The sequence below is a fragment of the Otolemur garnettii genome, unplaced genomic scaffold, assembly GCF_000181295.1.
Source record: "Otolemur garnettii isolate 467f Iridium unplaced genomic scaffold, OtoGar3 scaffold00045, whole genome shotgun sequence".
NCBI classification, from domain to species: Eukaryota; Metazoa; Chordata; class Mammalia; order Primates; family Galagidae; genus Otolemur; species Otolemur garnettii.
The window spans coordinates 909,367-909,733 of record NW_003852440.1 but is presented as its reverse complement, the minus strand read 5'-3'; the positions used below and the strand labels follow the sequence as shown (position 1 = coordinate 909,733).

The window sequence follows — 367 nt, the reverse complement described above, 5'->3', positions numbered from 1 at the left end:
AGGCAAGAGAATCAATTGCTTGAGCTCAGGAGTTTGAGGTTGCTGTGAGCTTCAAGGCTACGGCTCTCTACCAAGGGTGACAAAGTGAGACTGTCTCAAAAAATAAAATAAAATAAAATAAAATTGTTCTGTAGCCTTAAATTTCAAGTGAATTAAAAATTTGGACTTTTATGGTCACTCATTATGTTATTTTATCCAGAATTTATTGGATACTGTTGGAGAGGGAGCCAAAGGCAACTTAAAAAATAATTAGAAACTGGCCGGGTGCAGTGGCTCATGCCTGTGATCCTAGCACTCTGGGAAGCCGAGGCAGGTGGATTGCTTGAACTCACAAATTGGAGACCAGCCTGAGCAAAATCAAGGCCCC

The 367-nt window shown here is 41.1% G+C and overlaps 1 protein-coding gene across 2 annotated transcripts in view; it reads left to right on the top strand.

Moving 5' to 3' along the window:
* BPNT1 (3'(2'), 5'-bisphosphate nucleotidase 1) overlaps nt 1-367 on the top strand; it is a 29,661-nt gene that overhangs the window by 28,515 nt on the left and 779 nt on the right. The gene's annotated exons all lie outside the window — the stretch shown is intronic.